The 25,992-nt window shown below is 36.1% G+C and overlaps 1 long non-coding RNA gene across 2 annotated transcripts; it reads left to right on the top strand.

Moving 5' to 3' along the window:
* Positions 1 to 8,820: 8,820 nt before the first annotated feature.
* LOC136043750 (uncharacterized) lies at positions 8,821 to 25,529 on the top strand. Of its 2 annotated transcripts, none has more exons than XR_010621703.1 (3): positions 8,821 to 8,878; positions 13,819 to 13,946; positions 24,784 to 25,529. It is a non-coding gene; the product is annotated as an uncharacterized LOC136043750 (long non-coding RNA). The 2 variants fall into 2 exon arrangements; XR_010621704.1 differs by lacking the exon at positions 24,784 to 25,529 and adding an exon at positions 16,157 to 16,324.
* Positions 25,530 to 25,992: the final 463 nt, after the last annotated feature.

The following is a 25,992-nucleotide window of genomic DNA, read 5'->3' as shown; positions in this document are numbered from 1 at the left end:
AAGTGGTTTTAGAAAAAGGTAGAGGATGTGTCCACCAAATTTTCACTCTTAGGTTTATAATTGAGAAGGGCCTGAGTTATCAAACATCTTTGGTCCTCATTCTTATAGATTATGAGCAAATTTTCAATTTTGCTGATAGAAGAGCTTTAGTGAAGGTTTTATCCTTTTATAGTATATCAGATTATTTACATTACATCAATTAGTGCTATGAACAAGAATATCACTGCTGCGGTTAAAGTAGGATTTGAGGTTAGCATATGGTTTCGTATTACCTTTGCAGAATTATTAGCAAATAAGGCGGGAGCAGTGAAGATGTTAAAAGTAGAATAGCCAAGGCCCATGGTGTTTTTTACAGGAATGGGAAGATAAGTATGTAAACCAGGATTAGAAAAGTGGCAGCTAAAGAAGCAAAGAAGATGAATATTTGCTAGATGTTTTCCATTGAAAGTGCCTACGGATTGTTCTGGTACCCGGCTGACTGACCGTATTTCGTGCTTCAAAATGGTGGTTCAATCCTGCTTTCTAAGGCAATAATAAGAGAAATGTTGAGATGCACGTTCAGCAGATGAAGGATGAGAGTTTGCTGAACATTGTCCTTTTCGGTTAGCCGTCTAGGGCTAAACAGAAAGCAGGTTGCCAGCAGTGGGAGTGGGAAGAAGCCATAAAGAAAAATTTAAAAGAAATGAGAACTTCCCTGTGAGGGTGGAAAGAGGGAGAATTGAATAGATTAGGATGGAAGAGGAGCGTGCGTGGGTGTGTTGGCCTCAGTTGGCTTGGAGCTGCGGTGAGTTGCTATTAGTAGTAGTGTTATATTGGAAGAGCAAAAATAGTAACAGTCGTAGCCCCGTTAATACCCCCAGTCGTTCTCGATGTAGTGCTGAGGTTTCTTATTGGCAACCATACACTCAGGGCCTTTTGATTTTGTTTCAAATCAACGTTTAGTTTTAAGGCCTAATGGACCAATTGCAAAATTTGTGAGAGGGGGAGGTTGATCTGCCCATTATCCATAGAGACATAGTTAATGGACCATTCTACTATACTGAACAAAATAGCTGTCTCAAAATTTTGGTGGGATGTGTTTGGAAAACGAATTGGCTTAGAAGGAAGGCTTTACCCTTCAGTCTCTTTTGACACTTAAAAATAAAAATGAAACTTTTAATTTCCAATTGAATTAGCCGCTTTAAAAATTCCAATCATATTTCTAGCAACTATAGAGCGGTGATATATATGTTATTGTTTATATGCCCATTTAATACCTGCGTTCCTACTTTTTTTGTTTAATTGACTACCCCCCCCCCTAAAGATTCCCTAAAACTGTTACCATAATACCCAAAGCGTCATTAGTAACAGTAACTGTAGTGGTTTTATCAACAGTATAGCCTATACATAGTGCCTTCTGGCTAGTTCAAAACCCGTCACAACTTACCCTAAAGGTGTCTAACTTAATAGTGTAAACCGTTCTTGACATATTGTCCTGCTGCCTTTTTGAAAATCTACCTGCTCAAAGTTCGCTTTGATTTAGCTAAACCTCCACCTAAGTATTCCTTGAAAGCTTTACGTTAATGCTCTAAGCCTGTTATAGTGGCAATTTTTTACCTAAGGATCTTGAATGTGATCTTTGGACTTTTTTTAATAAATGGCTATCTTAAAATGTTTTATCTAGTAAATTTGGGGAAAATAGGACGTGAGGGAGAGCATTTTGACTCTGAACAAGGCGAATAGAACTTGTCATTTCCAATTAGACCCTTTTGAAGTTTATCCAACCATCCTTTCCATCAAAACCGTATGTGCCCCTGGAGAAAAACTTGCAATCCTTGCCCTCAGGACCATGGGGGCTGCAATCTTCAAAGACATCATTACTGGACTTTTTAACTATGCTGAATAAAATGGCTCCATTGAAGTTTTGATCAGAGGGTTCTGGGGAATGATGGCCTCGGGAGCGTATAGTTGCCCTTCATTCACTTGACTCTTAAAAAAGGGCACTAGAGCCTCTAGTTTCCGAATTAATGAGTCCCATCCATATTTTAGATGACCATATCCTCCATAAAAACCTTATATACCCCTGAAACATAGTTTACAACCATTGCCCCCTGACTCTGGGGGATTGCGTCAGCCCAGTGAGCCTTGTCATATGATCTTCAAACTTTTTTTGTGCAAAATACCTATCACAAAACTGTATTTCTGATGTATTTGAGGAAAAATGAACGTGGGGGGGGATGATTACCTTTCGATCCCTTTGACTCTTAAAAAAGAGCTAAGAGGTCATATGGCACTTGTGACGAGGCCGGACGAGCCAAGAGCCAAAAGCTCATATGGTATGAGCTCTAGTAAAATTCGAAGAATCAATAGATTGATTTAAAAGGAAAATCAGAGGCTTAATGCCGGTTGGGATTTAAAATAAAAGCTCTGAGTCACGATGTCCTTCTAAATATCAAAATTCATTGAGATCCGATCACCCACTCGTAAGTTATAAATATCTCATTTTTTCTAATTTTTCCTCTCCCTTCAGCCCCCCAGATGGTCGAATCGGGGGAAACGAATTTATCAAGTCAATTTGTGCAGCTCTCTGACACGCCTACCAATTTTCATCGTTCTAGCACGTCCAGAAGCACCCAACTCACCAAAGCACTGAACCCTACCCCCTAACTCCCCCAAAGAGAGCGAATCTAGTACGGTTATATCAATCACATATCTACAGCATTTCCTCATTCTACCCAATAAGTTTCATCCCGATTCCTCCACTCTAGGCGTTTTCTAGGATTTCTGATTTCCCCCTCCAACTCCCCCCAGTGTCAACAGATCTCGGTGGAATTTCAATAAGAGCTCTGAGATATGAGTTTCTTCTAAATATCAAATTTCATTAAGATCCGGTCACTCGTTCCTAAGTTAAAAATACCTAAATTTTTTTAATTTTTCCAAATTAACGTATTAAGGGTTTAAAATCAAAATCTTTGGATATTGAAGGGATCAGTGTTTTTAATCTTGTTGCTAATTCTTTTGAAGTGGCATCTCATCTCCAACTGTTTTTTCATATGTGTTTTAGTAGTTCGTGTGTGCCAGATTCTTTCTTATACGGTAGCGTCACGTCACTTCAAAAAAAGAAGAAGACCCGGTTTATTGTAGTTCTTATAGGTCATAACGGTAGCTTGTACTCTTAGCAAACTTTTTGAACGCCTCCTACTGCCTTATATCACTAAGCTTGCTCTAAATGAGGATAATCAATTTGGTTTTAGATCTGGGCTAGGCTGTCAGCATGCTCACCGTGCTTTGACTTCTTTATTAAAGGATACCCATCGCACTCGTCACGTACTTCATTTCGCAACCCTAGACTTTTCTAAAGCATTTGACGGTGTATACTCAAGCATGGACAGCGTTACGCCAGATAGGAGTAAATCAATCGGTAATTTACGTGCTTCGTTTTTGGTACCCCTATTCTTACCTTCACCTTAAGCCATTAGATAATTCTTATTTTGGTCATATCCCTGTTCGTTGCGGTGTAACACATGAGGGAGTTCTTTCTCAGTATATTTTTAATGCTTGTATTGAAGATGTATTATCAAAAATATTGACTACGTGCCTACTAGGACCATCTGATATCTCATATCTGGCTTATACGGATGACCTTCTTCTGATTAGTCAAACTGAGTCTGGTCTTGCCCGTTCAGTGAAGTCAGTTACTTCTGCTTTCCGTTGATATAAAGAATATTATCATAAAAATAAAATTAATGCTTTGAATCCATTCTATAAAATACTTAATTATATTTTCCCTTGACGTGGCAAATATTCCATTTTGGGGTCATACGCGATCTATAACATGGTTTCAGCTAAAATAGCATTGTACATTTCATCCTTGGTATTATTGGGTCCATTGACTATCTCTGTTTTTGTACGATCAATGGTATTAATAATGTTCACATGTACTTTTTTCATCAATTGGTCTTTATGTTCCTTGCTGATATTGTTTACTAGTGTTCTTTTTAATTTGCTTTCGATTTCAGTGTCTATTACCACATTATTTTTACTTAGTTTGCAGTCTTGGCACATAGACAAGATATTTATTATGATATTAGTGCAGTAGTAGGCCTTTACTTTTCCCATTGCTTGTATTTGAATGCTAATACCAGAAAGATGGGGATATGAACTACCAACAGGTAACGTTTTACCTCCAGCAGTAGCAAGAAGCTGGCCTTCGTCGTCAACTAATAGTTTCATCCTCACTTTTTTTTAGTATGCTGTGAGTTTTTTCCTTCTAATGTTCAAATAACACTGTTTGAAAACATAAAATAAGCTAGGTGTTGTCAATAACCAGCCAAATTCTAAGTCACAAAAATTTCTAAGCATAAAAAAACTATCACAACAAAAAATTATTTTCTAGTAGGAAAAATCACGACTAACATATCTATATCATCTTCACCTCTTACTTCGAAAATATCACTGGTGATTTTTTTTTTTTTTAATATATGTTATAACATATTAAGATAAAAAAAAGTTGAACAAATTTTAAGTAAAAAAATATAAAAATTAGAAGTAAAAATAAATAAACTTAAAAAATTAAGCACAAAGAAACGGGGGGGGGGGGGGTAAAAAGTTGAGGGAGGGGCATTGGGCCCCTTGGAAGTTAAGAAATGAATGACAATAAATGAAGTGTTGATACAAAAGAAGTGTTGATATAAGCACTCATTACCATGAATATGAAGATACAAGCGGCTAAACTATGTTTATGGTATAGATGCTGTCATGTAAAGTTAAATGCTTTTTCAAATTAATTCTATTAGTCCATTCTGAAATCAAATGAAACGGTTTTATTTATCTTGTTAATCATATCCAGACACGTAGTTGAAAATAAGATAACGGCTGGATTATGCTAATTATCCAATGAAGTAGGTAGGTATCAAAAAATGAACGGATTGTCTAACTTACAGCCCTTGTCCTGAGGACTCTGAGGTGGTGGACATCCACTGGAGACATAATTACTGGACCTTTCAACAATTCTAAACAAAATAGCTTTCTTTCAATTTTGATCAGATATATTTTGGAGAAAGACAGACTTGGGGTGGCTGATTGCCCTCCATTAACTTTTGACTCTTAAAAGGGGCAGTAAAACGTGTGAATCCCAATGAGATGAGCTTCTTCCGATCGAAAGTTTATACGATTACCCGTTCCATATGAGCCTTATATATCCCTGGTATAACTTACAACCCTTGCTCATGGGCCCTGGGGGATTGTGTCCACCCTAAAGACGTTGTTACATGATTTTTTTGTTATTGCTAACAAAATGTGTATCTCACAATTTCAATTGAATGCGTGTTAGGAACAGAGGATGTCAGGGAGGGGGGCTAGTTGCTTTCCATCATGTTTGACTCTAAAAAGGGAGCTAGAACTATACATTTCAACTAAAATGAACCTCTTCGAAAGTTCACATGACCACCCCTTCTATGAAACCATTATATAACCCTGGAGCATAACTTACAACCCTTACTCCAGTCTCTGGAGGATTTCTTCCATCCCAAAGGTCTTATTATATGGTTTTTTGACTCTTTTTGACCAAATTGCTATCTAAAAAAATTTGATGCATTTCTAATAAATACGCCGTAGGGGAGGGGGGCTATCTATGGTCACATTCACTCTTAAAAAAGAACCAGAACATCGATTTCCAATTCAATTAGCCCCCTTCGAATTTTATACTGCCACAATTTCCATAAAAACCTTATTTGCTCTCGGGGCATAACTTACAACCTTTACGCCGAGGGCTGTGGGGAGATGTCAACCTCAAAGACATAATTTTCCACTTCGCTGAACAAATTGCCCATCTCAAAATTTTTTTAGGTGTGTTTTAGGAATTGATAGGCGTGGAGGGGGGTTTGTTGCCTTCCGATCACTTTTGACTATTAAGAGAGGTCCTTTCAATTTCCAATCGAATGAGCCTTAATTACAACAAATGGCCATCTCAAAATTTCTATCGGACACATTTTGGGAAAATACAAGGTAGGGAGGGGGGGGGAATGAAATCCATCCTTCGATCACTTTGAATGTTAAAAAGCCTTACTAAAACTTCTGATGACCAATTCAATGACCCTCTCCAAATTTTTTTACGACCATTATATGCCCCATTATATGGGGCACATAAGGCCATTATATGGCCTTATTATACCACCATTTTACCGACCATTATACCGACCATTTACCATTATACCGACCATTATATGGGCATATAAGGTTTTATTAAAACCTTATATGCCCCAGGGCATAATTTACAATCCTTGCGCTGAGGGCTTTTGGGGGGTGGGTGTGTCATCTTCAAAGACATACTTTCTGGACCTTTTAAGTACGCTAAACAAAATGACTATCTCAAAATTATATTGGATGTGTTTGGGGTATGGGCTTGGGAAGGGGGCTAGTTGCCCTCCAATCATTTTTGAAATTTATAAGGGGCACTAGTCCCTTCAATTTCCAATCGAATGAGTCTTTTTTGAAGTTTCTGTGACAACAAATTGGTCATCTCAAAATTTCTACCATATACAATTCGGGAAAATGCAAGGTGTTCGGGAGGGATATCTACCGTTCAATTACGCTGAATCTTAAACAGGGTAATAGGACTTCTGGTTACCAATCCAATAATCCTCTTTCGAAGTTTATACAACCAACCTTTCAAAAGAAAACCTTATATAACCCCAGGGCACATCTTACAACCCTTACCCTGAGAGCTGTGGGGGGGGGGATTTTTATCCTAAAAGACCCAATTTGTAGATCTTTTAACCACCCTGAACAAAATGGCTATCTCAAAATTATAATTGGATATGTTTGGTAAAATGGTGGGCGTTGGAAGGGGGTTCGTTGTTCTCTAATTATTTTCGACGATTAAAAAGTGAACTGGTCCCGTCAATGTCTAATCGAAAGAGCCTTTTCCAAGTTTCTATGACAGCAAATGGCCATCTCAAGGTTTCTATCAGATGTATTTTGGAAAAATACGAGGTGAGGGAGGGGGGCTACCAACAGTCCAATCACTCAGAATCTTGTAAAGAGGACTAAAACTTCTGATTGTTGCTCCAATGAGCTCCCTCTGAATTTTATATAATCACCCTTTCTATATAAACCTTATATGCCCCCAGGGCGTAACTTGCAACCCTTGCCCTGATGGTTTTTCTTTAGGGGGGGGGGCATCATCCCCACAAACATAATGACTGGACCTTCCAGCCACGTTGGATAAAATGGTTATCTCAAAGTTTTGATAATATGTTTTCTGGGAAATAGTGGGAATAAAAAAGGGGTTAGTTACCCTCCAATTACTTTTCACTAATAAAAAGGCACTAGCCCTTTCAATTTTCAATTGGACTAGCCTTTTTCGAAGTTTCTACGACCACTACTTCGATGCGAAGTGCCATGGTAACAAATAAACCAAAAACGACCAACAAAAAAGAATAATAATTTATTGTGCCCACATCGCTGTTTACTCTGGCAGTGCTATTGGGCTGCCTACGACCAAAAAATTGAAAGGCAAATAATTTTTCACAAATATGTTTTCCACAAGGATATCTGATAAAGAATTATAAATAGCTATTATTTTCTGCATAGTTACCAAGTCCCTGAACTCTGCCTCTGGGAATGACATGACCCCTATCAATTTCTGGGTATGAAACCGTAGGCTATAAAATTTGCCCATCGTTAAACATCGTATTTTTTATTTTGAAATGCATAGGCATTTTTCTAATGAGGAGGATTCCCTGGGTAAATTTTACACCGAGGTTTGGGGGGGAGGTTCCTTGACATCCTCTGAAAAATGGTTAGATGCTAAATACTTCGAAACATTCAACTAAAGTATTTCAAAAGAAGCAATATCAAATTTAAAGCAAACAGAAGCTATTCCGTATACTAGGGGCACTGCCTATGACCAAAAAGATTGAAAGTCAAATAGTCCCCTTTTCACACATACGTTTCCCCCCAAAATATCTGATAAATTTTTTTAAATAGACATTATTTTCAGCTTAGTTGACAAGTCTTTAAGCTGTACCTTTGTGAATGACATGACCCCTATCAATTCTTGTATATAAGGCCATAGGCTATAACATTTATCCATCGTTAAATATTGTATTTTTTAATTTGAATTGCATGGACACTTTTCGATTGGGGAGCATTCCCTAGTAAATTTTATACCGAGAAGGAGGGGATTCACTAACATCCTTTGAAAAACGGTGAGATGCTAAATTATTACGAAAATTATTTGCAAAAAATAGATTTACAATTAAATTACAAATAAAAAATAATTTACAAAAATACTTGCAAGAAGTAGGCTTCGAAACCAATCAAAATTTATTGTCAGTATTATGGATACAAAAGGTGTTGATTGCTTATCCGTCTTCTTATTTGATTTTGTGTTGATTAAGTGCTGACTGCACATTAAACTCGTGGAGATTTATATTTTATGTTTACAAACATTGGTTGAAGTATACTTACCCTTGAATTATCCCATTTTTTTTTAAGTCATTCATTTTTTTTATTTTAAAACGAAAATTACAATTTCAATGAATACTTCTCCCCCAAAATATTTTATTTTTACGTCACTGTTTACCATTTACTCATTAAAATTCAAAATTTCCTATTTTCCTTATTTGTAGTTTATTAGTCAGGCTGGGATCGTGAAAAAGTTCTTAGAATGAAAATTGGTCCGTGAGCTAAAAAAAATAAATAAATAAATAAATAAAAAATCTCGGAACCACTGCTCGAAACACTATTAAAAAACGATGTTATATCGAATGATCTCGAATATTCCTCGGGTTTTTCTGTTCACAGCGCTACCTGTACTAAACTTTGTTACCGCCAAGTGTTTCTTAAAGAAAAGAGCAGCAGGCTTAGCACAACGCAGTGAACGAAATAGCCTAGGGTATATTATTTTATTTTACAGAAGTTGCTAATGATATTTTTGCAATTGGCTGCTAATAGTTTTTTTTTTAAACAGTCAATACAATATTCCGTTTTTGGCTAGAAGTATAGAAAATAGGGTGTTTAAGAAGAAAGTAGCCCAGTTATTGTTAGGCTAACATGTTTTTCCTGTGATTTCACTGTAATTTGCCTTCAAATCTCATCCTATTGCCCAAATGCACAGCCCAAGCTGTATATTTCCTAGGCTATGGGTTTTATGGCTCGTGTTATTGTTAGAATTGATTTAATTTTCAGAGAGAAGGGTTGAAATGTAACTGATACATTGTAAAATACATAGAAAATGTAGAATCTCAGTATGGGCCTCTTTAAAATTTGCTGCAAATTTCTATTTTTGAGCTAAATATGGCTAGACTTGCTTCAGCCTTGGGTTTTAGTCTACAGCTGGAAATGTTGAGAAAGAAGTAAGTAAAGAAAACAAATTTTTTGTTCATTATCCAATGGGTCTTATGGTTATGGACCCTTGTTTCAACTTAACATCCAAAAATTGTTACAACAATAATAAAACTATGAAACAGGAAAGTGTACTGGAAATATGTAATCTATACTGTTTATTTTTAAATGGGGGGAGAGGGGGAGTAAAGTATAGTAGTAGCACCCTCAAAGTAGGCTATATGAACTAAAATTTTTCATTAATGTAAAGTAATATTTTTTAGAAAATTAGAAACTAAATTATAATTAAAATTAGAAAAATGGAGGTATTTTTAACTTAAGAACACATGACTGGATCTTAATGAAATTTTTTATTTAGAAGGAATTCATGTCTCTGAGCTCTTATTTCAAATCTTGACCAGACCTGTTGACATTGGGGGGAGTTGGAGGGGGAAATCTTGGAAATGCTTAGAGTGGAGGAATCAGGATGAAGCTTGGTGGATAGAATAAGCAAATCTCCTTGATTCCTGATTTACGTAACCATACTGGATTTGTTCTCTTTGGGGGAGTTGGGGGGAGGGGTTCAGTGATTTGGCAAGTTTGGTGCTTCTGGATGTGCTAGGACAATGAAAATTGGTAGGCATTTCAGGGTGCTGCACAAATTGACTTGATAGTCTTTTTCCCAGATTTGACCATCTGGGGGCTAAAGGGAGAGGGAAAATTAGAAAAAATGAGGTATTTATAACTTACGAGTGGGTGATCAGATCTTAATGAATTTTGATATTTAGAAGCATATCATGACTCAGAGCTCTTATTTTAAATCTTGACCAGTATTGAGCCTCTGATTTTCCTTTTAAATCAATCTTTTGATTCTTAGAATTTTGTTGGAGCTCATACCATATTAGCTCTTGGCTCTTAGCTCTTCTTGCCTAATCACAAGTGCCATATGAGCTCTTAGCTCTTGTTTTTTCAACAATGTTGTTTTTTAGGGGATTTGTATAATAGAAAGTAAATGTAGTAGAAGTGTAAAAATTATTAATTTGAGTTTTGGATTTTGGTGAGGAAATGTTTGCCACTTTACTGCCTATTTTCATCTAATTAAAGTTTTGCATTATATGACATATCACCTCCTCTGTTCATCCTAAAACATTAAAATAAAGGCCAAACTCTTTAGAACTTTAATAAAAGTTTGTATAAGTGTGTACTTAAAATTAAGTATATGAGTTGAAATGCTCCTTCCAAGACCAGAGTAACCATTCAAGAAAAAAAACTTCTGAAAAAATGTTTATAAAAGAAGGTAAATAACTACGTGTTAATTCTTTTTATCTAGCTGGTATAGATGGGTCTCTGAATTCTCATTTTGAATCAGAAGAATGGCATTTATTTTTTTTCCCAAACATTTACTAATAAAATGTTAATAAAATGGTTCTTGCGCACTTTCATTTGAAAGAGACTAATTTCTAATGGTTTTTATTGCACTTGGTTATTTACCAAGTGACACATAGCAATTGCAAATTCTGTTGGTCAGTTGGACCTGGTTATGCTAGTTTAGTTACATCCAGATAAGCTAGGACAATGAAATTTGGCAGGCGTATCTGGGACCAGACCAGATTAAATTAGAAATAGTCGTTTCCCTGATTCAACCATCTGGGGGTGGGGAATGGAGGATGGTTATTTTGGAAAAATGAGATATTTTTAACTCACAAATGGGTGATCAGATCTTAATGAAATTTGAGATTTAGAAGGATATCGTGTCTCAGAGCTCCTATTTTAAATCCCGACTGGATCTGATGGCATTGGGGGGGGGGGGGGTAGGATGGGGAAACTTAAAATCTTGGAAAACGCTTAGAGTGGAGGGATTGGGATGGAACTTGGTGGAAAAAACATACACAAGTCCTATATACGTGATTGACATAACTGGAACGGATTCTCTCTCTTTGGAAGAGTTGGGGGAAGGGTTAATTCTGAAAAATTAGAAAAAATGAGGTATTTTTAACTTACAAAGGAATTATTGGATCTTAATAAAATTTCATATTTAGAAGGATCTTGTAACTCAGATCTCTTATTTTAAATCCTGATTGGATCCAGTGTCATTGGGGGTAGTTGGGGGGACCAGAAATCTTGGAAAACGCTTAGAGTGGAGAGATCAGTCTGAGAATTGGAGGGAAGAATAAGCACAAGTCCTAGGTACGTGATTGACATAACCGGACTGAATCCACTCTCTTTGGGGAAGATGGAGAGGGTGTTAATTCGGAAAAATTAGAACTCATGTTTGAAAGCTCTTATTTTATATCGCGGCCAGATCTGGTGACTTTGGGGGAAGTTGGAGAGGAAACCAGAAATCTTTGAAAACGCTTAGAGTGGTGAGATTGGGATGGAATTTATAAAATATCATAGATACGTGATTGACATAACCCGACTGGATCCGCTCTCTTTAGGGAAGTTAGGGGGGAGGGTCCAGTACATTGGCAAGTTTAGTGCTTCTGGACGTGCTAGGACGATGAAAATTGGTAGGCATGACAGGGACCTGCACCAATTGCCTTGATAAAGTCGTTTCCCCCGATTCGACCGTTTGGCAGTGGGGGGGGGGGGTGGGGGGGGGGTGGGGCTAAAGGGAGAGGAAACATTTAGAAACAATGAGGTATTTTTAACTTACGAGTGGGTGATTGGATATCAATGAATTTTGATATTTAAAAGGACCTTGTGTCTCAGAGCTCTTATTTTGAATCCCAACCGGCATTAAGCCTCTGATTTTCCTTTTAAATTAATCTATTGATTCTTAAAATTTTGCTAGAGCTCATGCCATATGAGCTCTTGACCCTTTCGACCTCCTCACAAGTGCCATATGAGCTCTTAGCTCTTGTTAAAATCATGCTGGTAATCCCCTCCGTGAAAAATTGCCCAACAAAAGGGCATTTTTCAGCAAAGGTTTTTTTTTTGGGGGGGGGGGGAGAGGTACAAAATAAACTTTTAAAATTGCGTCAGAAATGTGAAATTGATATGTACTCCCTTATGATTTCTGAGTATATTTCAGGTCTACGCTGTTATTCTGAAAGTTAAGAAAAACATTAAACCCCAAATGGTCAGAATTTATTCCGTACAGGAGGGGTATTGCCATATCCTTATCCACTCCTCCCTTCAAGTTAAAAAAAATTAGAAGTGCGCTCGTTAGATCTGAAATTAAGACTTCTAGTCCTTTTTATGAAGTCATAAGGGATTGGAGACCAACCAGCTGCAAGGAGAAAAATTAGGAGTGCACTCGTTAGATCTGAAATTAAGACTTCTAGTCCTTTTTATGAAGTCATAAGGGATTGGAGACCAACCAGCTGCGTGGAGGTGATATTTTGCGGGGGGGGGGGGGTATTTTCCGTGTTTTTTCTCGGGGAAAATTCCCGTGGGGTTTATTTTGCGGGGGGGGGGGGGGGTTGTTAACGCTGACCGTCAAAAAAGGACAAAAGATAAAGAAAGACCGCCAATATCTTTAGATGGGTCAATTAAGGCATGCTTGATGCCGATATAAACCAGAAAAGAACAGAAACTTCTAACAAAAAAAAGAAGGAATTGCAACTAATCAAGTGAAGAAAAGAAGGGGACAATCATAATTGCTCGTCAATAAAACTAAAAGTAATTAAAATCTAACCTGCATTAGGCTGGACTCTTATTTCCTGGATGGGGTTGGAGTAGCTTAAATACATTTGGTAAGTTTTTTGTGGGGGGGAGGGATAATTTTTTGATCTTCTTTTGAAAAAATATTTTTTTCTGGTTTTTGTTTATCTCTTCTTGCACAGTTCTTGCTGTTCCATTTTTCTGGTTTTGTATTGCTTTCGTTTTTGTTCTTTTGTTGTGCTAATATAAATGAATGAATAAATCTTAAAACGATCTCAGTAAAAATTGAATATGCAATTGATCTTAAAACAAACAAAAATATTTTACTGTTGTAGCATAAATGAATCCCAAAATGAACAGAAACTAAATGAACAGTAATAGTAAACAAACATACAACATGCATTAAGATAAGTGAATAAATAAGCCTTAAAACGAATAAGCCTTTGATTAAATATGCGAATCAAGATTGAAGCGAACAAAGATCAGTTCAAACATGAGTATGGGTACTGCCTCCTTCCCTTATAGCAAAATCCTAAAACCTTCTGCGTCATTGAAAAAAAAAATTAAGTTGCTTTAAAATAAAATTTTGAACTGATTGGCTTTTCAGTTGCCATCACTATATATCAATTGTTTAGTTTAACCTTATTTCTTTTCTAAGACCGTTCACAAGAAATTTAGTTTCACTACAAACAAGAATTTAGCTACTGTCTCCTTTCCTACCTGTAAAAATCTAAAGCCTACTGCGTCATTGGAATAAAGTTTAGAATAAAGTTTTGAGTACATCCTATTCTACATCATATTGCTTTATAGAAGAGCAGAAACGAGCTAGAGTTTTTGAAAATTTGTTCTGGTGGACTGTTATCTTGCCTCCTAATCATATTTTAGTGTGATATTTTTTATTTACAGGGAGCTTGCGTTAATAGACCTGAAGGGCCAAACAATTATGACGAAGTATTATAATCAGACATATGCAATTGCTGTAAATCTATACACCGATCAAATTTACTTTTGAATTAGATCGAGAGAAAAGGAAGGTAAGTTTTAAAGCCCAATCACTGTGATATGTCCCCAATTCTCACTGTAAGAGAACTAGATTTATAGAATTTACCATTGACTACAATATTCTAATGGGTGTCAGTTAAAGGTCAGTGTTGATAAAATCTCATATAGACCGGGCCTTTTGGGTTTTGTTTTAAAATCTATTGTTATCAAAAATGTTTGGATAACTTAATACAGAGAATAGTTAAAACTGAAATATTAAGAGAAATGACAAATTTCAGAAACATTTTCAAATTTAATTCAAAATAACTATATTTAAAACAAAATTTAATTAACATGTTTAAAGTAATTAAATTCTATTTAAATCTTTTTAAATCAGAATTTCTCAAATTGACTATTAAGTTAAGTGATTGAAATATCAAAGGCGAATGTACACTGTAGTAATTTTGCAGTTAGACAAATAAGTAGATAATCTGAGTCATCTTGGATTAAACTCTTCCTTATAAATGGAATTTGTCCATTTGTTGGAATTTTTCTGAAAAAATACAATATACGTTATTGCTTGATTTGCAATATGTTCATAAGTCATATCGATCTAAATATATGCTCTGAAAATTTTTTACGCTTAAAGTGATTTTGTACTAAAATATCCACTTGATATTTTCGTGATATAATGTTTGTATCGCACATTTTAATTTTTTTTGTGTATAGTGTCTTTAGGGATAGAATCTTTTTTTTTAATCTACCACTTTACTTTAACTCTTCTTCACTAGCTTTTAATAATAATAATTTGTTTACGCCCTCTTTGCAGGCATGAAATGCACTTAGAGGAATACAAAATCACTGAAAAATCAAACAAAAATGAAAACAATAAACAAGAAAAAGCCCAAGAAAAAAATAACATCTCAGCTACTTAGACAACACGATTAAGCTTTTATGTGACCAGTCCTTCTTATTTGGTTTATCCGTTCTTTTTTGTACCGACCCTTTGCTTTAGTTTTTCTTACAGAAAGGTTTTCCGATTATTGGCTATTTCCAGATCATCTTTCTTATAGAACCTATTTGAATATTCTTAATTTTTTTTTATAGCTACGAGTGGTTGACACTCATTGTTTGTATAGACGTAGTCAATAGGGGTCGATTCTGAAAGTTGGCAATATATTTTGGGTTTAGGTATAATTTTTTCAACACCATCCTATAAACTCAGCAGCTTCTATTATGTCAATCTTTTTTTTGCTATTGTTTTTTTTGGCCGATTCTTACTTTATTTTAACGATCTCCTTTGAATCCTGTTTACCAGTTTCTACTATGTCTATATGTTTGTCGCTCCATCTTCTGTTTCATGATCCTTTAAGGTAGTATCAACCGGAGTAGATTTTCCCGGAATATCCGTTAATTAGGATACAGTTTTATAGAGCTTTTTTTCTTTTCTTTTCGGGGGTTTTGAAGATGGAGACCTGTAAACCTCCAGCTGAGGCTTTTTGATAATGATAATTCGATGGCTTGTCTTGTTGTATCCATTTATTTTTTATTATTATTATTATTGTCTCTTTGAGCCGAAAGTGACGATTATAGGACAAAAGAGCACTTTGCTCTGGCGTGACCAATATTGTTATCTAAAGATATATCTAGGCTTTTTATTCAATACGAATTGAAATGTCTCCCTCTGGTATTCAATAATGACTTGTTCAAAGCGGTAACTCATTGAAAAAAAATAAAAAGGAATTCCTTAAGGAATTTATTTAGTAAGATTTCTGTTAAAAAAAGACATTTTTTTTACTAGTATGGGCAATTATTTCCTCTTAAGTGGATCGCAACCATGGTTTCTGCAACCAAGAAGAGGTCAAGAATGCTCAACTTCTTAATATCGAATTTTCTTTTCCAAAAACTTTACACAGAAAACATTGTATTTAGTATGAGGTCATGGTTAATACTAGTTGTTAATAAAAAATAATCGGTTTTTCATTTAAAGTATCGATTGATAAACTATTAGTAGATTAGTTCTCGAAATTGAACCCCTGTACACGTTTGGAAAGCGAAATCTAAGATTTTTCTAAAAGGTCCTGTACCTTCGGAGAATAAAAAGGGGCATCTTTTTTGTTTATATTTAGAATATAAGGTATATCATAATTATAAGCTGTACTATACAGCTACAATAAAGATGTAAACTTCAAAATATAAAGTGTATTTTATTTAAGAACATAGAGGATTCTTTTGCAAATGATTAATAAACATTAATTTTTAGTAGGAATCGCAAGTATAAAGGTAGTTATTTGGAGCTGAGTGTGTCCTATGAGCTCTATTTAATGGTCAGCGACCCAAAATGGCTAAACATAGTTGTTGTTTGTGCTTTTCCTAATTTTACTTATTAAAAGTTTGTTCTATAGCTATTTGTTTATATCTGACTTATATATTTGGATTTATGCATGAATATATATATATATATTTGTATGTACATTTTACATTATATTTCTATGTACATTGTATTTGTATGCATCAAGAAAAAATAGACTTAAAAACAGATTTTATCAATCAGTTTTAAAGGTGTAGCTTTCCTTTAAAGGTGTAGCTTCCTGTTTAATCAATTGTTACTAATTTTTTTTGCATGGTTCAGCATGGCAACGGAAAGGAGAGTCTGCTCTAAACATTTCAATGTTCCGCAAAATGATTCTGCTCGAATTTAAAAATGTTCAGTTTTAATAGTTTAATTTAATTGACGGATTCTAATTAAACTTTTAATCGAATTGAATGCATTTATTTTGGATTTAATTGATTGTTGGAAGTACGATAACACTATAAAATGTATTATATGAAATAAACCCAATGAAAATAATTATTTAATGAATAGTTATGATAGTTCAAACCCGATGAATAGGGAGGCTGTGTTAGAGTTTTAAATATAATGAAAAAAACTTTGTTTTCTTAAAAAGTTAAAGAGACTGCGTCCCAAAGTCGAACCTTAAAACGTACAGGAATTAGGAGAGGCAGTAGGGGGGCTGCCGCCCCCTAGACCCCCCGCTTTTAAAGACTCTTTTATACAGTTTTTTGTTGTGGGGGACTGCTGCCCCCCTAACCCCCCGCTCTTGGCTTCGGAAAGGCCCTCTTTTAATTAACAAAAAATTGAAAAGAATGAATAATGGAATAACTTCGAAAAATGTTAAACACAAGAGGACAGGAGAACCATTAAGCCAAAACTAGTAATTAGTAACAATGAAGTCCCCCCACAACAAAAAACCTGTATAAGAGAGTCTTTAAAAGTGGGGGGTTTGGGGGCGGCAGCCCCCCTACTGCCTCTCCTAATTCCTGTACGTTTTAAGGTTCGACTTTGGGACGCAGCCTCTTTAACTCTTTAAGAAAACGAAATTTTTTTCATTTTATATTATCATATTATATTTCATTTTATATTTTCATTTCATTTTATATTATATGTACGTTTTTCTACGTAATTTAATAATAATTTTCCATGTTTATTTTCTCGCATTCTGTATCAATTATTCAAACTGACAAAATTATCTAATTTTGATAATTTTAATAGTTTAGCAGGTTAATTAAAAATTTAGCAGCTAGTGGTTTTTACCCACCCGCGTCCGGTTTATGGGCCAAATGCGCTTCCGCTGCACCAAGCTGCTGTTATGCTTGTTATCAAACAAGTTATTACAATAGAAAATTTCACCAACGGCTTCAATTAGAAAATCAATTTAAATGGTTCTTTTAACTTGCTTCCATCAAGCCTTACCCCCGCTTCAGTATAAGTTCTTGTGAACATTCCAGTATGTAATTCTGATCACATGTTTCCATGTTTATTTTTTCCCTTTCTGTATCAATAAATTCAAACTGACAAAATTACCTAATTTTACTAATTTTAAAAAGTTAGCAGCTAGCGGTTTCGATCCACCGACCTCTACGTTATGGGCCCAGCATGCTTCCGCTGCGCCAAGCCGCTGTTAGTGTAAGAATTTTTCAAACAAGTGATGTTATTACAAGAGACAATTTTACCTTCAATGGGGAAATGAGTTTTTCTAAGCTAGAAAATCGGGGGGTTAAGATTTTCCGACGAAACTTTCATGGGCACTTACTGGAGAATTCCGCGTCGAATGAGTTTTCGTACACCCAGATCCGATGTCGGCTGTGACCTGTAGGCGTCGAGGAAAAAAAGAAAATGAACATTAAGTGGCTATGCGTGGTTTCTGGAAAACAAGGAAGGAGTTATCGGATCGAGCTGAAATTTCGCGAATAAGCTCCTGGGCCCTAGGGGACCTTAACTTGTGAATTTCAGTGACAACGTTAAAGGGGGGGCTGGGGTTGAGTGGTCGAAAATTTCGGCCAGATTTTCCCCATGCAGGAAAAGTCGGAGGGGGATGAAATTTGGCAGGTTTCTTAGTTGGAACTCGGGCTACTAAATGCATCCCTCCCCATCCCTCTGCGACCACTTGAACCGAAGATCTCTTAACATTGTCGTGGTTCGCCTCTTTAAAGAGGCACGAGTGTGCCTCCTTGACAAACAGAGATAGAGAAATGATATATCGAATTTGAATGGGCTTGAGATTTAGCCTTTTCAGTTACATAGTGTCTTAAGTGTTTTCAGTTCAAAATCTAGCAGCCAAGTAAGGACGGTAAACATCTTTCTCGGAAGATTAAGCGGATAGTTGAAGTCCAGGGGAGCAAGAAATTTGTAGTTGAGGGCTCTTAAGATACAGTTCTAACGAAAAGCAATCATAGACGTGTTTTTTTTGCTTTCCTGGGTTTTGCCTTAAGACTCATATTTGTCTTAAGGCAATAAAGGGGAAGAGAGGTAGTTAAACGAGCCTTAAAAAATTAGCGCTACATGAGAAGTGTAATCTTAGGTCTTTCCTTTGAGGAAAAAAGTTTTCAAAATACCATTCAAATATCCAAATGGAATAATCGCAAAAAGATTTTGAATTATTACGAAGTTTTTTATTATTGCATTATATTGTTGTTGTGTACATTATTAGTGCTATTATTATTGTTGATATTAATGATTTTTTTAAAGTTGTTTATTTGAATCACCCAATTAAACAGTGACTATATCAAATTGCTAATTAAGCCATTGATCCCTCGGATCTATACATCGGATCTATTTAAATTCTTTAAAAATTATTTTTCTATCTAATAGAAATGATATTTTAAAGCCCATTTTCCGGGAAGATAAGCTGGGGTCTAAATATGACAAACAGAGGAAACTAAATTGTATATCGGATTTTGAGTAGGTCTGACATGTACCCATTTCGGTTATGTGGAGCTTGAACCGTTTTTTGTTCAAACTGTAACAGTCCAGTAAGGAACGATAAGAGCTTTCGTGCAAGGCTAGACGAATAATTGAAGTCTAGGGGATAATGAAATTTGCCGTTTGGGGCTGTTGGGGTAAATTTCTTATGAAGATCACTCTTAGATATGCTTTTCTGTTTTCCTTGGTTTTGTGTTTCCGTGGTTGTATTTACTGCTTTCCTTGGTTGAGCTATAAATACAAAATCAATTTCCGCTCCGCCCTATAAGACGTTTTATTCTCTCCTACTCTCCACTGTCTCTTCCAAAGTAGCCAAAATATACCTAAGCAACCTTGTCCATTTCAAGTTCTTTCCATTTCAAGTTGAAGTTTCATCGATTTCCATGAAAATTGTGAAATTTCTCATTTCGTTTTGGTAAAATTGACTGAATATTGTTTAAGATGCTCCTAGGTAAGCCGGTAACACCAAATTTGTTACCCTCTAAGCGAATTGAAAAAGACGTAATTATAATTATTATAGAAATTTACCAGTCGTATCTATTTTTTTCATTTTGCGAAGTTTTCATGTAACTTATGCTAAAGAGTACAAGTAAACTGGGGCTAGCATCAGGAAAAATCATTAACACCATCTAATATTTGTTGTTTCTTGACATCTTTTTCATACTTTTATATTGTTCTTTCTTTTGCAAACTGTGGTTTGCAACTTGCTAATTCATTAATTTTTGTTATGGCAACTAAAAAAATAAAAATAAATGCTGCTCTTGGCGTGTTCTTTTTTTTTCTTTTACACTGACGTCAATTTTTAATCTTAAAAGCCACCCATTTCCTTTGAAGTAACTTGACGTACCCATCTGACATGGATCTGACAAAGGACATAGCCTAAGAATTTTTTCTTTTCCAATGTAACAAAAAGGTAGCTCATTGGTAATCTTATTGCTAAGCTAATCTCATTAAGATTTAATCAGTAGTTTTCCGTCAGTCATACTTAAATTGTGAAAAATCATAGCACATAGCTAAAAAACGCTGATAAATTTGCTGCACAAGCTGCTACATAAGTACGGCCCGCAAGATGATTTTTAAAATATCGAATGCTCTTAACAAGAAGAAATTCATATTGGAACAAATAATTGAATCTCAAAATTCCAAATGACTATTCCTAGACGTACCCCCTCCCCTTCTCCTGTTAGCAAAAGTTGAGCTTCGCCAAATATAGTTTAATGCTCTCACTCTTCATAATAGAAGTATTTATTAACTCGATGTTTTATAATAGCTGATTACAAATATATTTGCTGAATAAGGTCCAATAACTATGCTTTTGGTGATGACATATCTGTCTATAGTCTTTGGGAAAAGGGCTGTAAGTTACACAACTTGGTCCTAAAAGAACAAAAAGATTGAATTTGATCATCGGCCGCCGTCCAGTTACTAGCCGGTTAGACTGAATCAGAATGGCAAGGGTTCATTTCCTTAATCAGACATTTTTATTTCAATCATGGTTTTCTTCCTTATATATGATTATTTTTCAGCTAATCCCCTATTTTTGTTATTTTTTTATGAAGCGTGAAATGTTTAATACACTATTTTTGGAATACATTACGCCCCGGACCGTAACCTCTTGCTATTTAGGGGTTGGAGAAGTGTAGTCACATGGTTATGAAACCCCTCAAAGTTGTATCCTTGAAGGAGGATTAATTATTTTTATATTTATTTATTCATATTATTTCTTTTTTTTACTATTTAATAGACAGAATCAACCATTTGTAATTTATATAGAGAAAACTTAGCACTAAGAGTCTTTTACCATTTTATGGCTCTTGGTATTAACCAAGTGACATATAGCGATTGCAAATTCTGTCGGTCTTTCTGTCTGTCCCGGTTTTGCTACTTCTGGCACTTCCAGGCAATCTAGGACGATGAAACTTGGCATGTGTATCAGGGACCGGACCAGATTAAATTTGAAATAGTCTTTTTCCTGATTTGACCATCCGGAGGGGGGGAGTGGGTGCCCGGTTAATTTGGAAAAATAGAAAAATGAAGTATTTTAACTTATGAAGGATAGATCGGATCTTAATGAAATTTGAATTTTGGAAGGATATCGTGTTTCAGAGCTCTTATTTTAAATCCTGACGGGATCCGTTGACATTGGGGGTAATTGAAGGGGGGGACCTAAAATCTTGGAAAACGCTTCGAGTGGAGGAATCGGGATGAAACTTGGTGGGAAAAATAGGTACAAGTCCTAGATACGTGATTGACATAACCAGGACGAATCCGCTCTCTTTGGGGGAGTGGGGGGGAGGGTTAATTCAGAAAAATTAGAAAAATGAGGTATTTTTTACTTACAAAGGAGTTTTAGGATCTTAATGAAATTTTATGTTTGGAAGGATATAATGTCTCAAAGCTTTAATATTAAATTTCAACCTTATCCGGTAAAGGGGATGATGTGGAGGGGGGGGGGGCAAACCTAAACTCTTGGAAAATGCTTAGAGTGGAAGGATCGGGATGAAACTTGGTGGGAAAAATAAGCACGAGTCCTAGATACGGTATAGACATAACTGGAACGGATCTGCTCTCTTTGGAGGAGTTTTAATTCAAAAAAATTAGAAAAAATGAGGTATCGCATCTTAATAAAATTTATATTTAGAAGAACCTCGAAACTCAGTTCTCTTATATTTCATCTCGACCGGGTCCAGCGTCATTAGGTGGGGGGGGGGCGGCGAAAATCTTGGAAAACGCTTAAAGTGGAGAGATCAGGATGAAACTTGATGGAAAGAATAAGCACAAGTCCAAGATAGGTGACTGACATAACCGGACCGGATCCGCTCTCTCTGGTGGGGTTGGGGGGGGGGAGTAATTCGGAAAAATTAGAAAAAATGATGTATTTGTAACTTACGAACGGGTGATCAGATCTCAATGAAATTTTATATCTAGAAGGATCTTTAAAACTCATCAGAAGGTGCTTTAAAACTCATTTCAAATCCTGACCAGATCCGCTGACATTGAAGGGAGTTGGAGGGGGAAGCCGGAATTCTTGGAAAACGTGAAATCGAGGTATGTTACGAATGGGTGATCGGATCTCAATGAAACTTGATATATAGAAGAATCTTATGTCTCAGATGCTCCATTTTTAATTGGAATCGAATCCAGGGACATAGAAGGTTGGAGGGGGATAACAGAAATCTTGGAAAACGCTTAGAGTGGAGATATCGGGATGAAACTTGATGGGAAGAATAAGCACAAGTTATAGATACGAGATTGATATAATTTGTACGGATCCGTTCTCTTAGGGGGAGCTGGGGGTTGCTAATTCGGAAAAGTTTGAAAAATTGAGGTATTTTTAACTTAAGAACGGGTGACCGGTTCTTAATGAAATTTGATATTTAGAAGGAACTCATGTCTCAGAGCTCTTATATCAAATCCCGACCAGATCTGTTGACAGTGGGGGGAGCTGGAGGGTGAAACCAGAAATCTTGGAAAATGCTTATAAATGTCTTAGATATGTGACTGACGTAACCGGACTGGATGTGCTCTCTTTGGAGGAGTTAGATGGTGGGGTTCAGTGATTTGGCAAGTTTTGTGCTTCTGGACGTGCTATAACGATGAAAATTGGTAGGTGTGTCAGAGAGCTGTACAAATTTACTTAATGAAGTCATTGTCCCCGATTCGAACATCTGGGAGGCTGAAGGGAGAGGAAAATTTAGAAAAATTGAGGTATTTATAACTTGCGGGTGGGTGATCAGATCTTAATGAATTTTGATATTTAGAAGGACCTAGTGACTCAGAGCTCTTATTTTAAATCCCGACCGGCATTCAGCTTCTGAGTGTCATTTTAAATCCTGACTGGATCCAGTGTCATAGGGGGGAGTTGGGGGGGGGCGGATATCTTGGAAAATGCTTGGAGTGGAGAGATCAGGATGAAACTTGGTGGGAAGAATAAGCACAACTCCAAGATACGTGAATGAAATTACCGGATCGGATTTTTCTCTTTGGGGGAGTTTGGAGGGGGGAGTAATTCCGAAAAATTAGAAAAAAAGAGGTATTTGTGACATACGAACGGGTGATCAGATCATAATGAAATTAGGTATTTAGATGTATCTTGTGCTTTAATGTTCTTATTTTAAATCCTGACCAGATCTGGTGACATTAGGACAGTTGGAGGGTGAAACCGGAAATCTTGGAAAACGCGAAAATTGAGATATCTTTATCGTACGAATCGGTGATCGGATCTTCATGAAACTTGATATATAGAAAGACATTGTGTCTCAGATGCTCCATTTTCAATTCGAATTGGATTCTGGGGACATAGGGGTTGGAGTGGGAGAAAAGAAAATCTTGGAAGTCGGAAATCTTTGAAACCGAAAATCCTGGAAAACACTTCAGAGTAGAGAGATCGGGATGAAACTTCATGGGAAGAATAAGCACAAGTTTCAAATACTTTACTGACATAATTAGAACGGATCTGCTGTCTTTGGGGGAGTTGAGGTGTGTGTGTTAATTTAGAAAATTAGAAAAATTGAGGTATTTTTAACTTTAGAACGGGTGACCAGATGTTAACGAATTTTTATATTTAGAGGGAACTCATGTCTCAGAGCTCTTATTTCAAATTCTGACTAGATCTGGAAACATTTGGGAGAATTGTAGGGGGAAACCGGAAATCTTGAAAAACGCTTAGAGTGGAGAGATCCGGATGAAACTTGGTGGGTAGAATGAGGAAATGTTGTAGATACGTAATTGACGTAACCGGACTGGATCAGCTCTCTTTGGAGGAGTTAGAGGGGGGGAGGCACAGTGCTTTGGCGAGTTGGATGCTTCTGGACGTGCTAGGACGATGTAAATTGGCAGGTGTATCAGGGACTTGCACAAATTGACTTGATAAAGTTGTTTTCCCCAATTCGACCATCTGGGGGGCTGAAGGGAGAGGAAAATCTAGAAAAAATGAATTATTTTGAACTTACGAGTGGGTGATCGGATCTTAATTAATTTTGATATTTAGAAGAACCTTGTGTCTCAGAGCTCTTATTTTAAATCCTGACCGGCATTAAGCCTCTAATTTTGCTTTTAAATTAGTATATTGATTCTAGAATTTTGCTAGAGCTCATGCCATATGAGCTCTTGGCTCTTCTGACCTTGTCACTAGTGCCATATGAGCTCTTAGCTCTTGTTTTTGTTTTGTTTTTAGTACTTTAATTTTGTTTGATTTCTCGGTTAGATATGATTTTCAATTTTTTTTTTGAGACTTTTGTGAACTTACAAAACAATCATAATGGCCTATAGATAAACATTAAAAAACTACGTTTTTTTGTGGTGAAGGGATGGTGGGATTGAATGCCCCTGTCAAGGCATGTACGTAGGAATTTGTTTCGGGGGGATACAAATCCTTCAAATCCCTTATTTTGAGAGAGGTATCAGAAGATTGTGGGAAAGTAAAAACGAATGGTGAGTTTTTTTTTGGGGGGGGATTACCCCCTGCGTACATGCCAGCCCTTGTCCTGCTCACCGTCTCGGAGTTCTGTTCGATTTATTTAAAAAAAAAATCATTCGCTGATTCCCGTACCAAAGCACGTTGTTATGAGACAAGCACGGTAGTAAAATATGTCTCTTTACTTCTCATAAATTATGTTATTTTTCAGGCGCAGAATTCTCACCGTAATATAAAAGAAACGCAACTTCAAAAAAAAAGAAAAGCAATGTCAATAGAAGTTAGAAATGGTTGTTGGATGTTATATCGGAGAGAGGAAGAGATTCAGTGACACCCAATGTAATACCAATGGCTTATGGCAAATTAGGATATAAGGTAGAAGACATAAATCGGGAAAACAAATTTGTATTCTATCTTGGATAACGGCTGAGGAATATTGGGTCTCTTAAGATTAGATAATATTTATTTCCAAAAGGCTATCACAAGCTCTAATAGACCCGAATTCGCTTCATATGTCTAAAAAGAAAAAGCAAAACAAACTAACAACTAATACAGCAGAACAAAAGTAGAAGAAACACCAATCAAGCCTGAAAATGGGCAAGAAAAAATTTATAGGAAATAAAAAAAAAGTTCAAAGTACAAGAAATAAAAAACCTTATGCGACTAATGACAAAAACAAAGACAGAATGGGTTGGGGATAAAATAAAATCACCTGCTAAAAGAAAAACATTGCCAAATTAGCATTCCAAGTCAAATACTGTAAAATAACGGTAAAACCCCTTAAAATCAAGTCAAATTACCTGTTAAAATCAAATATTTACGATTAATGAAAAGATTTTACCGAAGACAAGGACAAAAGTGACATAGAAGGGGGTAGGGGCTATTGATTTAAAGTTTCAACTATGTGAGGGATGAACGCTCTTCTACATCTTTCAGTGGAAACTCTTATTAGGGCAATAAAAGGGATTTTTCTTGAAACAATACGTGAGGGGCGAGTACGGGGGGGGGGACAATCACTAGGAAAAAAAATAGAACGAGGGTTATGCAAGGCATTGTGGGCAAAACGCAAGGAAATTGGTGCTCTCCTTTCCTTAAGGATGACTAGATTTGCTTTCGTAAGAAGGGAAATGTAAGGTACTTTACCCTCATTGAAGATAATTCTCAAACACCTTTTTTGAACTGCCGCTATTCTGTCCGACAATTCATTGGAGATGCCAGAATGCCAATCAGGACAAGCGTATTCGAGGGTAGGACGTACAAAAGTGAGAAAATCCTCAACAATGTAATTTAGGACATTTAAATTTATTAAGGAGTTTGAGGAGAGAAAATGCAGTATTTGTACGTTTTAAGAAATTGTTAACGTGGCAATCCCATTTTAAGTCGCTTGAGATGGTAACACCCAGTTATTTCATAGTATTAA

Source organism: Artemia franciscana, unplaced genomic scaffold (genome assembly GCF_032884065.1).
Source record: "Artemia franciscana unplaced genomic scaffold, ASM3288406v1 Scaffold_930, whole genome shotgun sequence".
Lineage (NCBI taxonomy): Eukaryota > Metazoa > Arthropoda > Branchiopoda > Anostraca > Artemiidae > Artemia > Artemia franciscana.
The sequence above is the reverse complement of the archived record's forward strand: the minus strand, read 5'-3'. Positions and strand labels throughout refer to the sequence as shown.